The sequence below is a fragment of the Fringilla coelebs genome (genome assembly GCF_963513975.1).
Source record: "Fringilla coelebs genome assembly, chromosome: 2".
Taxonomy (NCBI): domain Eukaryota; kingdom Metazoa; phylum Chordata; class Aves; order Passeriformes; family Fringillidae; genus Fringilla; species Fringilla coelebs.
Genome location: NC_140029.1, coordinates 21,891,607 through 21,908,052, shown reverse-complemented (window position 1 = coordinate 21,908,052; position 16,446 = coordinate 21,891,607).

The following is a 16,446-nucleotide window of genomic DNA, read 5'->3' as shown; positions in this document are numbered from 1 at the left end:
CTATCACCTAGGCTGTGCCAACACGGCAAAACACTTAGTGCATAAATCTTAGCATTTAGCAATTTCAGCAGTTTTGGATGGTCAGAGGTGGCTTGTAAAGTCTCCATAAAATTTGCATGGCCAAAATTTTATTTGCATCATGCTGCTGGCTTCTTGCAGCACAATGGTGTTGTGATTCCATCTGCCCTGTGGCCATACATGACTTTTCTTCTAGTGTAACCCTCTACTTCAAATGGCTTTATACCCTCTGCCTTATGTAAGAATATATCTGGTATTACAACAGCTTTTGTAGCTGTGGACTCTTTTCAAATTCCTAATCTGCTCAATAAATTGTTGCTCCCCTTTACAACTCAAGTAGCTATGGCAGCATAGTATTACATTTCATTTTATTCAGTGGACTGTGACAGCCCATAACTGTGACCTTTTTTTGTGGACATGCTTAAAGGTGTCAGGAATTATGACTTGTAGTGATCCACAAAAATGCTATTGCATTATCTCCTGATAATGTAAAGTAGCATATAATATATCATTGCTGTAATAACAGCCTTTCACTTGTTCCATTCTCTTCCTCTGTTTTCAAATGGCGAAATAGCAAAACAGAATACAAATATATCAATTTGTACCAATTTTTTTTCTTTGTTTGTGAATTGAACTGCTGTTATTGATGCAAGCTGTTGGCTTCTCTAGATACCCTATAATTTGAATGTACGTTTAAATTACGATTTTTCTCTAAGTTTAGGAACACCTATAGAAACACTTCCTTTCCAGGCTACTCTGCACTCTTTCCATCAAATCTGACATAATAGATGTTTGAACATAAAAATCAATTGCATGATATGTCTAGTGCTTTTCTTAGCTCACAGAGCTTCTATAATTCATAGCTATAAGTCAAGCCATGTAAAACTATTTAAAATGACTAAAGATAAAACCTCCTATAAAACTGCCATAACCCTTCCCTGCAGGTTATTTCAGTGTAAATTTTCTGTAACATATGGATGATCATCTGATCTTCATATATCTGAATATTTTGGAAATGAGAATGACTGTACACATCAGAGCTGATCTTCAAATATTGCACTGACTTTTTATTTAAATACATTTTTAAAATAAGTCAGGCAATTTTATTTAACCCTCTATAAATTATAAAAATTTCTGTTTAATTTCCACAACAATTAAATCACAGAAAATGAATTAGTGTAAAAATATTCAATAAATTAGTTAGTGCATTATTTAAGATTACTTAAATATAAAAAATATATGATAGTCAAAATTTAAAAAGTCAAACCTGAAATGAAATACTTCTAATAAAAAATAATAAATAAAACCAATTTTTTATCTCACTCATTTCACCTTCATTGTCACATTTGCATGTAGAGTTCCAGAACTTTTTCTTTCTGCTCCCAGCTTGTTTTTCTAGATCTGTGTAGGCATTTATTAATTAACAGCTCTGCTGAAAAACAGCTGCAATTTTGACAAAAAAAAGCTTCAAACAAAGGCAGCCTTCCTGGACAAATTTATTCCTTCTACTGCTCTGAAGTCTGTAGTTATCAACATTAGAATACATCAAATGCCTATATTTTAGGGGTGCCTTTAGGGGTGAGAGTGACAGACCACAGCTCATTTGCCAGGTGTGATCGCTTAGGAGTCTTTCTCTTTCTCCTTCAAAGCACATGTCACAAGGGGCAAAAAAGATTAAAGTCTCTGATGCTCTTCTTTACACATGTAAAAAGATGCTGCCTATCTTCTGTTATTTTTTTTCTTTTGTTGCCTTAATTATCAGCTTCCTGTGGGAAGCCAATGTAATTTTCTTTAAAACAAATAGAGTACAACATTAAATTTCATTTTCCCCTTTTTTTTTCTCTTTAAGAGACCATTTTTTAAATCAAATCTGTGGAAGTGATGGGGGAGTATGCTAGTCTCTAACCTTGCAATTATTTTAAGATTTTGAGCCTATACACAGCTATTCTCTGAATTCCTCAGTGCCCCTTACAAAAAGACTATCATGGCAAAGAACTTGACTGCATAGTAGCTACTCTTAATGTTTATTCATAAGATTTTGTCTTTGAAATGAATTTTTAAGGTCAGTCTGGGAACACTTACATGTACAATTATGGGCTTCTTCGCAATAACAATCTGTACCATGCAACTCAGCACACCTTGTGGCTAAGGCAGTGGGACCCGCAGGAAAGGGCTGGCAGGAGCCCCATGAGAGCCAGCAAGTGCCAAGCAGTGCCCTGGGGAGGGCAGGGTCCCTGCCATGGCACAGCCTGAGGAAAGAGGCAGTAATGGGCAGGGAGCGAGCCTATGGCATGTCCTGGGGCAAGGGCAGCCAGCAGAGTCCTGGCAGCATGAATGGGGACATGGACCACAGACTGAAGGAAGGGATTGCCCCCCTGCACAGGGGGCTCCTCAGTGCACAGCCAGAGAGTGTGCCCAACTGTTGGAGTCCTGGGTCCTGAGAATTTTAGACTTTCTGTGCAGACAGACTCGGTGTCTTGGTTTGACAGTTGCCTGCTAAAGGAGACAGGAGCCTCCCCTGAAATGGAGAACACAAACCCTCCCCACCCCTCTGAATTGCTATGAATTTTAAATAAGGGGCTCTCAGGAAAAAATATGGGAGCTGGAAATAACAGTTCTTTAATAGGGAAGGGGAAAAAAAAAAGATAAAATAAAAACAATGCAAAACACCAGAACAACACTGACAGAGTCAGAACACAACCTGACACCCTGTAGGTCAGGGTGTTGGTAGCAGTCCAGTTGGAAAAGGGGCTGCAGTCCTCCTGCAGTGTCAGGCGTGGTTCTGTTGGAGCAGGGGAGTCCTGCAGGAAAGGGGTGTATTCTTCCTGCACAGATCCGTGGAAGTAGAAGCAGCTGCTGTTCCTCTGGGGAGTCCAGTGGAGAAGAGCTGTGCTGGTGTGTCAGAATCTCCAGATTATATCTGGGTAGGAATGCTTGGCTCCTCCCTCTGGGCAGAGCATCTCACAATGGGATGTTAGAGTTCTCATCAGTCATGTGGTGACATTCAATAGCAGATGCCCCTTGTTGATTATGATCACTCAGGAAGAGAGATAAGGAGAATTATCCACTTGACACCCAACAACTGCCATACAGATGGCAATAGAATACATCTTGCCTTGCAATCTGGAACACTCAGACTCCCAGGAGAGCTGCTGAGCTCTTTTACCTGAGGCCGTGGAAAAGGCTTCCAAAATTGACTGATAGCACTGGGACTACGGATGTGTACTTGATTAGAAGAGTGTAATATCACAGGGTGGGAAACTTAGAGTTTGGGGGTTTGGAATATAGTAATATATATGAAGCAATGAAGGTTTTAGGGTTGGGGCAGGTTGTTCTTCTTTACCTTCTTCCTCCTTCTTCTTCACCTTCTTCCTCCTTTTTCTTCATGGACTTGGGTGTTATTTTGTAATTGGACAGAAAAGTCCGCATTGCGGACTTTGAGTGATTAGTTATTGAGTTAAAAGTGAAAATAATTTAGGTGTCCTTTCTTAATTGGATAATTTATCCTTAAAAGACCTTGTAACAGGAGATAGTCAGCCATTTTGTGCCTTGTTAATGAAGGACTGCAGAACTCACTGCTGTGAGACTGTAACACAGATAAGAAATAATAAACATCTAAGCCTGAATGCGAGCTATCATCGCAAGTGCCTTCAATCCTGACCTTGATAGAGGTAGAAAAAGGAAGCTGAAAACTAGCACCCAGTCTTGGGCCCCAGCACAGCAAACACCCAGAGAAATGGGGGGAGATTGAGGGGGCTCTTTCTGGTGGCTGGTCTGGAGCACTTGTTCCCTGAGAGGAGGCTGAGGGAGCTGGGCTGGTTCAGCCTAAAGACAAGACAGATTTGGGGCATCTAACAGTCCCACATAGCCTAAGAGGTTCTAGAGCCGCATCACCGAGGTTGCTCCAAGATGGAGTGACATCTCTGTGCTTGGAAGGATTTCAAGCCCTGGAACAAGCTGTGAGAAGCCTGGCCCTGCTTTGGGTTGGTCTATAGATGTCCTGAGGTCCCTTCCTGCCTAAAAGGCAAGAAGTTGCTACTCTGTCCTTCCACTTCTGATGTAAATAGTACATCAGGGATAACAGTGCAGAAAGCTCCATCTTGAAGGAGTAAAATTAATATCAGAATGGTACAGCACTGGAAGTGTTATTAAAGACATTAATTTCAGTCAGAAGTGGTGAAATCAGGAACTACACGTCTGAAGAAACAGAAATGTTATATGGTAAATAGTGATTTTGTTGGAAACAGAAAATTCCAGTCAATATTTTATTTTAACCAGTAAAACTGTGTGTCAGGAAGGCCCGAGGCCTGGTCCATTTCATAAAAGTGCATGGATAATGTATTTTTCATGAGAATTTACAGACATACTTCATACTCACAAACATCAAAAGATGTTAAGGAGTATCACAGCTTGCCATAGCTGGGACTGTACACACCTCCTGAACCAGCCAGGTTGCTTGACTCTAGCTGGGTGATGGTGACACCACCATCTCTGGGAAAACAATCCTTGTTCTGCTGTCTTTGGTTCAATATTTGTACAGGTATAGGGAAAGAGGGAAAAATAATGGAGCTGGAGAGTTTCCTTTCAGAGTAGTGAATATGCTGCAAAATCTTGATAAATTTTGTCAAGACAGATATTTGTCAAAGATGTGAGAATTCATATACATATTTTTAAGCATATCATCATGATTTTTCCTTCTTTGTTTCATGCATGATATTTTCCTTCTGCATAAATACTACTTCTGTTCAGTTATACTGAGTGGAGTGTGTAGAGCTGAAAGCAAAGACTATTGCTTAAGGGTGAACTTGCTTGAAACCATGTTACATTGATGAAATCTCAAGAGGAAAAAAGTATTTGCATATTATGTAACCCTTTTTAGACAACATGGATGAAGTCTGATAAGGATTCCCAGACAAAACCATTGAAAAGTTTACTTTGCATTGATGCAAAGAGAATATTTTTTTTTACTTTTCCAATTCTATTGGCCTGTCCATTGTGTCTTCTTATTTTTATCTTTTTTTTTTTTTCCCCACAAGATACTTCCTAACTATTCCATTGTGGTCATTTCAGATGCTGTTGTGCATTTCAATGCACAACAGACAAGAAGCCACTACTTTATAATATGCCTGCTGGAGTGTACAAACCTTTATATATTTTCACTACAATTATTAACATATATAGAATCAAAAGAATTTTAGTGCAAAAGTATTTTCATGTATCATTACTACATGTATTTTTAACTGCATTTTTCTGGAGTGGATATCTGAAATACTTTAAAATGGAGGTTTGAATCACTCTTTTAATTTTATGTGTGAGAAAATAAAAGGGGTTTCTACAAGGAAAAATTTATGTCACAAATTTAGAATTAAACAATGAAAAAACCTCCAAGCCTAATATTGAAATTCAGTTGCCCACTTTTTAGCACTGTCTATTCTCTAGGTTCCTGAATGTGTTAAATACCTCCCTGTCTGGTCTGCAAGGTCCCAGGACTCCTGATTGTGTGCTGAAGTCCCTGCTGTAGCCATACAATGCCATGGGTTTCCTACCCAGCACTCCACTGCCACCCAAGGTCCTGGTACAAAGCTGTGGGAGAAAGCTGACTAGCTGGAGCCCCTAGTAATGGCACAAGTGATCATCAGCTGGGGTTGGACACCAATTAAAAGGATTATTTCCTTTGGAAGTACTCTGAATTATGAGAAAGTGGAAAGCTACTCTGACAGATGCATTTCAGTGAGCATCCCTCCCCTCACTTTCAAACACACATCAATCACCTTGTGCTCTGATGATGTGGAGTGCACTGCAGGAAACAAGCACTCCTGAGAAGCTGAGGCATTATTCAGGTCACAGCTATATACTTTTTCTTCCTAAAAGACATCTGCAGGTTCTGCCACTTCTGCATTATCATTACTTCTTACCATTCTGTATTACTATGATCTTTGCTGTCTTCATTTGCATGTGCTTGTGAGCCCACCCTGGAAGCTTTAAAAATAATGACAATTTTAGTAACCTGGTTTACAGGGTGTGCTAACAAGCTGCCTGATTTAGGCAAAGACTTGCAAGTGTTGAATGGATGCAAGAGGAGGTAGAAGGAAATTCAAATTTAAGGAACTGGTTTTACCTCCTTCCTAAGAAAGCATGGTGAAAAGATGTCAGAAAGTTACACAAGGCAGCACTGAACTCAGAGCACTGAATGATTAAGCCTCTTCTCAGAATACTTAAGGTGTCATACATGTCTTGTAAAACATTTCAAACATATTGGTGTTTCCTAGAAGCAGCACTCCCTTGGGCCAGGTTGGCAGTCTAGTTAGCAACATTTAACACTGCATTTATGGTTTTTTTCTATTGCCAAAAGTAACCCCTCAAAAATTAATTAACAAAAGTTTATTCAATCATTTCACTGTGGCTATTAAGGGATTAGTATAAAAGGGATTAGAAGATGTAGCCTACAGCTCCTCTTCAGAAGTGTAGCAACACACAGAAGCTCTGTTCTGTCACAGCTGCCTTTTGTGTCAACTTAATATGGCCTCATTATTTCCTTGCATTCTTTTTTCTCCATTCCTGAGTGTTCCTCAAGCAGTTTTCTCTGTTTTATTTCTTGATGTTCATCTGGTCACTCTAGTGCCTGACCCTTCATTACCTACAGGCATAGCCTCTATCCCTTGGCCTTGCAAACTCCCTGAGTAAGATAAAAGCCAGTCAGCTCCTATTATTGTACCTTCCTTTTGGTGGAGAGAAATAGACATAAGCAAATAAATAATAGATTTTTAGTTGTGCTTTCATCTTCATCAAGAACAAGCCTGGTTCATCATCAGTGATAAGCAATCTACAATGGTTGTGCGCTAAAATATTTTTATAAAGTCAGGAAATCTTCCTGTAAGATGCACAAACACAAATACTGCTTAGAAGAAGGAACCATTATTTAACAAGTAAGGTTGCCCCATTATCCACAATAAGGCTGTCTTTCCTCTTTTACTAAGTGCCACCAAAAATATATGGCTCTGAGTGCATTTTATTGCGTTATCACTGGTGGATATGCAAGATCATGTTAGAAAGCTATCCCTGCAGTTATTTATCAAACTAAATTTTTTTAATAGGGTGAAAAAGAAAAGATAAAAACAATTAAAAAATATCTACTAATATCTGCAAAGACTTCATTGTCATAGTGAAAGGTAGTTCCCAGGATCTATTTTAGTTCTAGGGTCTAATAGAACTTTCTTATTTTAAATAATATTACATTAAAAGATGCAATAGGAGCAAATACTGTAGTGAATTACCACTTTGCACAGTAATGCAGGGTGATAAAAGAGTCAGAAACTGAGAAGGTCTTTAGGATGGAAAGGTATATAGCCATGTCTGTGCCCTTAACACACTATTTGTACATGGTATAATTGACTGAAACTTTCACATTTGCAAAACCCCATTACCTTAACCAAAATAAAATTCATAGCAGAGGGCACAGAAGTGCTTTCTGTAACATTGATCACAGATATTAATTTCTCATAGCAAGGCATTTCACATCTCTTGCCTAAGTTGTCATCTATGTTGAGTGACTGGTTTGATAGCAAGTGATTATGATGGTTTTTCAGTGTTACTTCTGCCAGGGAGTGCTGGTCTAAGATGTCAAAAAATAAATTATAGTGAGGTGGAGATATGCCTGAAAAACAAATTTTGCCAAATTCCTATTTTAGTGTTTTAATTTGCTCTAGGAAATATACTCTTTGAATAAAATGCGACTTGATCTCCTTTTGCAGCTATAACTTCAGAAACACTCTGATTTTAAAACAAAAAGTGATGTCATCTGGATTAATGGTAAGTCTAATAGTCCAGGTTGAACAGAGGTCTTTGTTCATCAGATGAATGGAGTCATATTAACAATTAGTAAAAAAATAGATGAAGGCCTCTGATTTTCCTTTTTTGTTGTTACACTAAAAATTTGTATTTCTGTACAATCAAACTAATTTAGATATTTACTCTTGCTCCCTCAAGAAGAAACTGTTAGTAATAAATCTAAATCCCTTCAAGCATTCACCCACAGAATTTGCAGCCTCATACAGTTTCTCAAAAGCATTTTAAGAAAAAATATTAAAAAAAAATAACAGTCTGGTTGTTATCAGGAACTGAAAACTGGCAAATACCTAAATATAAACTTCAGAAGCTGATTGCAGGCTGCTCTTTGACATTTAGCATAAGATGATTAATCATTAGATTGTTTCTATGAGATAGATGACAGATATCTTACTATGACTGTAGCCTGAAGAAACTAAAAGCAGAGGAAGGTATTAAACACGACCTTTTGAATACAGGTTTCTAGCAACCATGTTAAATTACAAGTGACATTAGCCATATTTGTTCTCACAGTGTAAGCAGAATAATAGAAATTGCTTATATTTTATATCTATGTCTATCTATCTATCTATCTATCTATCTATCTATCTATCTATCTATCTATCTATCTTCCTATATATATGTACATATACCTTAAATATTACTACCTAGCATTATGATCATGGATTCATTTGACAGATTTCTGTTGAATGACCTATTATACACAACATTCAACACATATCAGAGTATCTATTTCTAAGGAAACTGAAGGGACCTATTGCCAGAAATGCAGCAATATAATTTTTACAATGTACAGTTCCAACTTTTTTTGCTAGTGGTGTTGCTAGTGCCTCCTGCTAGCATAAATAAGAGATATCACTGCCTTCTTCATCTGCTTTCCTGCTCTTTCCCTCTAACTGTGCCAATCAACATATCCTGGGTTTGCCTAATGCTGGGTACTAATGATTTATCTAGTTAGCAGACCAAGCTTCAGTGTACATGCCTGGTACTATTGATAATGAGTCTCTTCCCAGACTGGAGGTGCCCCTGCAAGTACCACAACTTTCAGTGTGATGATCTGGTTTGCCTCCCATCAGACATCCCAGAAATCTGATCATACTGAGAAACTGCAGTACTTGCCATACTCTTTTTTTTTGATTCTAGGTGTGCATACATCACATTACTGCCAAAGGGAAGGTAAAAAGGGAAGTTCCTCCTAACTGAAGTCACAGTAGAGTTGGTGAATCTTCAAGGCTCAGTCCACAGGATGTCAACTTTTCACTCAACGCTCTCTTGAGGATCTCAGGGTGCTCTGCAAAAGTGTTAGATGTGAAGTGACTTGTGTTCTGGGAGTTTTAAATATGATTATTCTTTCCTGGCACTCTATCAGACCTAAACACACAAATTCCTTTGAAAAAACTGCTGGGAGGTGCTCACCTCATATGTTTGTGGCATCTGTTGGGCACTGCTGACTTCTGCTTGCTGAAAATCCTAGAGTCCTGCAGGTAGTGAAACATATCCAATGAACAAGGAAAACTGGTAGGCACTGACTGTTTTCCCTAAATTTTACCCTTAGGAAGTCTTTTCAAGACTGAGAGGACCATGAATTTAGACATTTTTAGTGCATTATGGTATCAGAGCAGAGATCTGAGCTACTGCTGACTAAACCTGGCAGAGAGTCAGAAGCAGCATGGGCCCCTGGTGCAGTGCTGAGCCCAGTGTGACAAACCCAGCTGCCAGGCTGATGCAGCTAAGCTGCTGCCAGCATCTTGCATGGTTCCATCCTGGCCTACACAGACCTGTCTGTTGGAGCTGCCACATCCCTGAAGTTCTTCCTTCCTCCCTTCCTTTTTCTGTCACTTGATCATTATAATGCTGTGGAGAGAATGTTTTACAGCTATAGGGAATTACAGAATTTTGGCAAGTAGGTAGACAAGGGGATCAGGCCCTTTGTTGTTGTTTGGCATCTCTATGGATAGTTGACTTCATGGACCCATAAAAGGGATTACACCATATGAACCCATTGTCTAAACAAATCTGATAATTGAGCTGTTTCAGCTACATCAAATAGGAATCTCAATCTCAATCATGTTCATCTAGAAGGTAACAAGGACTAAAATGCACTAGTTTCTCAAGTATCTGTCCTCTTGGGGTTTAGCAGGTTTTATTTAAGTAGTGCTGAGATTACACTATTATGCATTCAGGACCATAAAGCTTTTCAGAAATGTCTAGCAACACTGGCATTCTCCATACAGATACAGCAATGGCAGCAGTCAACTTCTATAAAGTTTCTCAGCTAATTTGATTTTTAGCATATACCTTTAGCAAAGCTGAAGGCCAGGCAAGTATCCGGAGAGAGATTTATTGCTTTTTGCCTGAGCCATTACACAGACAGTAATTTTCAGCCAATAAAATAAAACAGTCCTTGAAACTGCTCTCTGCAATCTCTCAGGCAGGATCTTTGGGTCATATTTACAGCATGACGAGGACAGAAGGACAGGTACAACATTATTTTTTTCTTAACTTATAGAATGTGCAATTTTAAATTTTCCTGATTATGACAGAACGGTGGTACTAAGCCCAAGATTTCTACTTCAGATTGCAAGACTTCTGCATCTCTAAGGAACTGGGACCAGGTTTACAAGATCAGAAGCCTTGTTATGGAATGTTACAGTGCCAGCTCTGTACTGTAATGGTCTGTGGGACACCTGGAGAAGACAAGAGATCACTGCATGTACCTGGAGGGACAGAGGTCAGTCCACCAACTTATGCTCGAGGAATATCTGATATTTGCTGCTGATGTAAAATTTTTGGAAATACTATACCTTCCCTGCAGTCACTGACAGCATTTTCCTAGACACCACAAAATGGCTGCTGCATCTGGACACATCATGTGATGTAGAAAGCACTAAATCTTGTGATTTCAGTTCTTTCAGTGTTTCCACAACAGCAAGGACTGGTCATAATTCCCACCTCTGATTAATTTGCCCTATCCTTTTTCAATTTCTATTATTTAATATAAATATCTTAGAAAATAAAGCTTGTCCTTAATTTCATTCCTTTTGCAGTCTCTTCATCCCTGCTTTTGCTAACACTGGTAAATGTAAAAAAAAGTAATAAAACAGTATTAATGTCTAATGAATCCGTTCACATTACAAACCTGCTTTCTTCTTCTTTTCAGACAGGAAATGATATCATTTTCTTCTTCCAGTCCATCAAGAAGTGAGATTTTAAAAGACAAAATCACACCCACAAAGTAAGCTCTTTTGGCAGCACATTTCATTGCCCAGTCACAAAATAAATAAAAATTATTTATTTTTATATGCCTAAATACGGACTTGTGGTTAACTTGCTCAGTGATAAAATATGGCTTTCAGCAACCCTCTGAGGATGTTCCCTAATTAGATCTCAGGGATGCTCTATTAAAATTTAAATTTGAGATTCTTAGATTGCAATGACATCCCGAGGTGTTATCTCAAAATTCATCAGGACATGTTGCCTCTCTGAGATGCTCTGGTGAGATCCCTCTGCAGTACTGCATTCAGCTTTGGGTCCCCAGCACAGGAGAAGCAGAGACCTGTTTGAATGGGTCCACAGAAATGACCAGAGGGATGGAGCAGCTCTCCTGTGAAGAAGGGCTGAGAGCTGGGGTTGTTCAGCCTGGGGAAGAGATCTGGGACATACAGTTCCAGCATTTCAGTACTTACAGGGGGCTTTCAGAAATGATAAAACCAAATATCTAATTAGGGTTTGTTGTGATAAGACAAAGGGTAATGGTTCAAACTGAAAGAGGTTAGATTTAGACCAGATATATATTTTATAGATATAAATTTCTATACTATGATTTAGACATTTAAAGGAAACCATGGACACAAGTTCTTATTTGAAAAAGCACTTGTACATAGTAAAATTAAAAGGTTTAAGGTTCTTAATCAATGACTGATAGAATACAAGATGCATATGAGATTGTCTAACAGAGATAAATGAGAATTCTGGAGTGCATTAAGGGGGAATTTCTTGGAAGAGAAATTAAATTACTTTGAATGGCATCATGGAATTCAAAATCTGGATGACTTTGAGAGAGGAGACTATGGTGTCTTCCGTTTTGGAGTTCTTGGAAAAGGTAATTGAAAAATAGGATTAAACTCAGAAAAGAAATCCATCAATATTTTATGGTTTGCTCTGTTAAGGCAGATTCCTTTCACTTGATGTGATATTGGATCTTAGGATGAAGTCCTATGTAAAAAATGAGAGTTCACTGGAGGTTTCTATGCCTGTTTATAATCTACAGCAGATTCAGTGTGTTTACACCAGATATAGAAGTTTTTATTGCACACATCCCAATTAGGGAATAAATACTGTAGCATTTGGCTACTAATATTGATTTTTGTCTACACTGTCTGTTATCAATCTCACACCATAGTTAATATGTGTGATTTTATCAGCATTGAGCCTATAGCTACTAAAAGATAAACAAAAAGGTCTTGTATAAAGCTTGTGAGGTTTTTCCTGTCAATGTATCTCTGTGCCTATAAGAAAAAATAAATGCTGTTAAATATTTATGTTGAATGACTAGAAATTACTTGGTAGACCATCACAGATCAAGCCAAATAATGCAATCAAACAAATAAACAATGTAAAGTGAGTGTTTTATGAAAACGAAGAAAACACACGTTTATGTTATCTAATCTGATTTAACAAGATTAAACTGAGGGATGTTGAATGTTTTGAATATATATATGATATTATGTTAAACATGAAATAAATACTTCCCCATTTGCTTTTGCTGTCAAGCAGCTAAATAACTGCCTTTTTTTTTTTTTTCAGGTATTCTTTTTTTTTTTTTCTCACTGTCAGCAGATCTAAGACATAGTCTTTGGTATCAAAAATTTTTTTTTCCTTTCTCATTGGCTTTGGGTTTCTGAGTTTTTTTGATGGATTTATTAAATAGGAGCCTATTACCCCTTCGACCAGGTAGCTACAATCAGAAATGAAATATGAAATAAATTTATCTGGATAATTTTATCCTGCATGCCAGCTCTGGAAAAGTTTTTAGATTTTCAAAATTTGACATTCTGTTCTGCATCTTTTCTTCCTCTTTGTCAGCCTGTATGTGAAAAGAACTGGAACCTACCAGCTATGTAATTTACTCTTTTCAAAAGCATTAGGCTGGATCTCTAAAGCAACAGGATTCATGGGGTTTTGTTGAGCTTTGTTTTCACAGATTTCACATCTTTCTTTTACAATGCAAAATTTAAACAATTAACAGACCAAAATAATAATGAAAAAGTCACTCTGGCTTTTCTTTTTCCGTAGAGTGACCAGGTTTTATGTTAATAAAAGTGTGCACATTTGTTATTAATGATTGGATGCATCAGTTTATCCTCTTTGTAAAGAAGTTTACTTGGTAACTCTAGGAGTGAAGAAAGACACTGAAGTTAATTGCATGAAAACTGAGCTACTTGAGAATTAGAATTAGAATTAATCCTTTCACTACAGCAAATGAAATATCACCCTTCAGAAACTGCAGGACTCCATGCTATTAGATTAAGAATTCTGTAGTTGTAATTAGCATTTAGGAAAAATACTAATCAGAATATGATGTACTGTAACTTAAGTGTATATGATGACATTAATGCACGAGTTGATTACTTTTGGTAGTAATCCCTTCTTTTTTATAATAAGTGGATTACATATTTGAGTAAGTGTTTCAGTTTTCAAAAAATAGTCCAAATGCCTGATTCTGTCCTACTTACAATAATACTTTTATTATATTTTTTGCTATGGTTGGTGTTTATCATATAACACAGTATTGTACGTTGGCACCCAGTATAACCTGTGCTCTGATTTACATGCTCTGAAGAGCTTACAGCTGAAGACAAGGGACAAACAGCCACAGTCACCACAAAGGGGTCCAGCAGGGGAAGGCAGTAGCAAGAACATGCTGTTCTATCTGAAAATGCACCACAGGGTGTTATGCAGTGGAGAATCTGTGTCTGAACTGGTCACCCGAGATCATTTTAGAGTAAAAAAGAGAGAAAAACAACAGTTAGAACATGACTCATACTAAGGCACACATCAAAACCAGATAAAATTAATTACGCAGTAATTTTTTTTCATTGGTTCCAAAGAAAATTTTGGGTAATTAGATCAGATGTAAACATCAATAGCTGAACTGAAATTAAATCCTATAATTTCTGTTCAATCACTCACAACTCTATTTAAAACTGTTTTAAATAAGACACTGAATAGACAGTAATCTGGTTTGTGGAATGTTACAAATCTTCCAATTGCTGAATGAGATACCAAATATCTAATTGGTGCCTGGCAGACAGCACCTGCTTTTTGGGCTTAAAAATTGATTCCTTCTTGAAAGGTAATTATAAATCATCATAATCAAGGAAAATTCAGTAGTTGAGGGGAATAATCAGGGTAGACAAATTCTCTGAATAGAGAAAACAGGTTTGAAAAGGAAAGAAAGCATAAAACTTCTGCAGCAGTTCTCAGAGCCTGGAATTTATCTCCTCTACTTTTACACCTGACCTAATCAAATTCAAAACCTTACATAAGCATTCAGGTAAAATAAACTGTCAGTTTTACTTGTCTGATTTATTTAAGATGTCTGGCATAAGTTACATGATACTTGTGAATTTTTTTTCCTAATTACTAACAGTCTAGAAAACCACAGCTACAGATATCAGAAGTTAAACTACTTGTAAACAATTTATTGAGGAAGAGATATGAAAGAAAATGGTGGAAGTGCAATACAAGTGCCTTGTAAGACCAATAAGATGTTTTCAAATCTCTCTTCATGGGAAGCAGTTTGATGGTTAAACACCACTCTTTGTAAATCTAGCAGAATCATAAGTGTTTAAAATCAAAATTGGAACATATTTTTGATGAAATGCTATCCCTCTTCTTTAATACTACCCTCTGATAAATATAAATGGAAAAAAACCCAACCAAACAAATAAAAAGCTTACAGGAGGAAGGTTCAGTCTGATACTATATTTTTTCCATTTTCTAAATCAAGATTGTTTTCTCTACTCTTTCTTTTGGAGATTTTGTGTTTCCTGCTACTGTGATTTCAAGGGGACTCTGTGGTATATATATCAAGTACTTTTTTCCTGTAATATTTAAGAAAAATAGCAATCCTCTGGAGCTTTGGTAGGAAATTTTTATGAAGCATTTGAAGAAAGGAAAAATACTTTGAATAAGGCAAAACATGTTAAAATTTCAGGATTTGGTAGATTGCAAAAGAAAAGCATATTCAGGCTCAAGGGGTTATTAGAAGATCTAAGAAGTATTGCTGGTAAAACTTCTGCAGCTGTATAAACACCATATTTCAGCAAAAAAGACATGGAATAAGATAAAAGGAATAAATGAGAAAAGGGCTAGGTCTTTTGCAATATCTACTTAATTAAGGGTGAAACCACTGTTGATTCACATGTACAGAAAGTTACCATGCCAGGTGGGAGCTCTGCTAATACTCATGATAACCATAAATTGATTTTATCTACATTAGCTCAACTTTTATTATGTAGTTATTTTTTTGTTCAGCTTTTTTTTTTTCTTTTGAAATATGTAATTATTTTCTGAACGGCTTACATGAGACTGTTAGTGCTATTGTGTAGGTTTTCTGGTTAATTTATTTGGGCTATTTATTTCCAGTAACATTATTCATTAAATATGAAAATTGTAGAAGGTAAGAGTTGGAAGAGTTTCCTGAATTGAACTATCATAGTTTGATGAAATAAAAGAAAGAAATTTTATCATCTTTGGTCATTTTCAGAACTGAAATATTGGTTGAATTGTTTTCTTGTTTGTTTATTTTCTTTAAGAAAATAGGTCATGTATAAATATCAATATTTTCTGTAAAAGGAAGTTAGCTTTTGCTTCCAATGACATAAATTATTTGTTAAACCATATAGGTAATTTAAAAGCAGAATAATATGTTTATGGAATTTTCTAAGTTCCTTTTAAATTCTCTATATTTCCTCAAGAGAGGTTTTTCTGATTTGGTTGGATTCATCTATCTATTTTCAGAAATGCACCCCTGGATATGTGTTTATCATGCTGTCACTATGATATAAACAAATTAGTTAGAAATCAGGATCACGACTTTTAAAGCTACTTGAATATTATGCAGCACTAGGTGTGCATTTCATAGGAAAGAAAGAAGATCTCGCTTCCTCCTTGTCAGAATGCTTTTGTTTCTTCCATTTTTCTGTATAACCTTGTTGTTCTCTGGGGCCCCAGGCAGCCTTGAAGCTAACCCCTGTGAGAGGAGGAAACTGGTCTGACTGCTGCTGATTACAAAGTTCTGATGCCAGCAATTCAGACGGTTTTTAATCCACTCACCATCTCTTTTTCTAACCTGTACTTTTTCAGTTTGCCTATGACTATGTCACTGAAGATGGTGTCAAAAGCCTTGCTAGTCAATACAAGCAAAATTCACTGTTCCTTTCTCATGCACCAAGGCAGTTTCATCACAGAAAACTATCAGGCTGATTATTAGGCAAGATATCCCCTTTGATGACTCCCCAGTAACCATTTTTTTTTCCTTCATGGGTCTGGAAATTATTTACAGGAAGTTTTGCTCCA